The 413-nt window shown below is 29.8% G+C and overlaps 1 protein-coding gene across 1 annotated transcript in view; it reads left to right on the plus strand.

Annotated features, from left to right (window-relative positions):
* Nucleotides 1-413, plus strand: part of LOC118736344 — an 11,568-nt gene that overhangs the window by 9,137 nt on the left and 2,018 nt on the right. The window lies entirely within an intron of this gene.

Genomic DNA, 413 nt, shown 5'->3' on the forward strand with positions numbered 1-413 from the left:
TACCGCACTAGGACGACGCTCTTCCGATCTCGTCCTAGTGCGGTAACCCCCCCAATAAAAACATGCATTTGCATGACATTCCAAGCCCTAATCATTATACACGTGTTTCTGAGCAGTTCACTCCAATTCAGATGTGTATGGATATGTATGTACTACATTCATACATAAATATAGCTGCGGTTAAAATAATAGCACCTTAATTCAAAATGATATTGTTTGCAATTCATGTTTTTTTTATTTATTTTAACAATTTTCACTTAAAATATAGTTCCAGCTATAACAAAACCCACAAAAGTAAAAGTTTCAAATCTTAAACAAAGCTAAAAAAATTAATCAAATTTCAAAAAAATTTCATCAATATTTCCAATTTTTTATCTAGAATTTTTAGAAAATTTTCGAATATGCAGTTTTAT

This window comes from Rhagoletis pomonella, unplaced genomic scaffold (genome assembly GCF_013731165.1).
Source record: "Rhagoletis pomonella isolate Grant_MI unplaced genomic scaffold, Rhpom_1.0 Rhpom_scaffold_00003, whole genome shotgun sequence".
NCBI classification, from domain to species: domain Eukaryota; kingdom Metazoa; phylum Arthropoda; class Insecta; order Diptera; family Tephritidae; genus Rhagoletis; species Rhagoletis pomonella.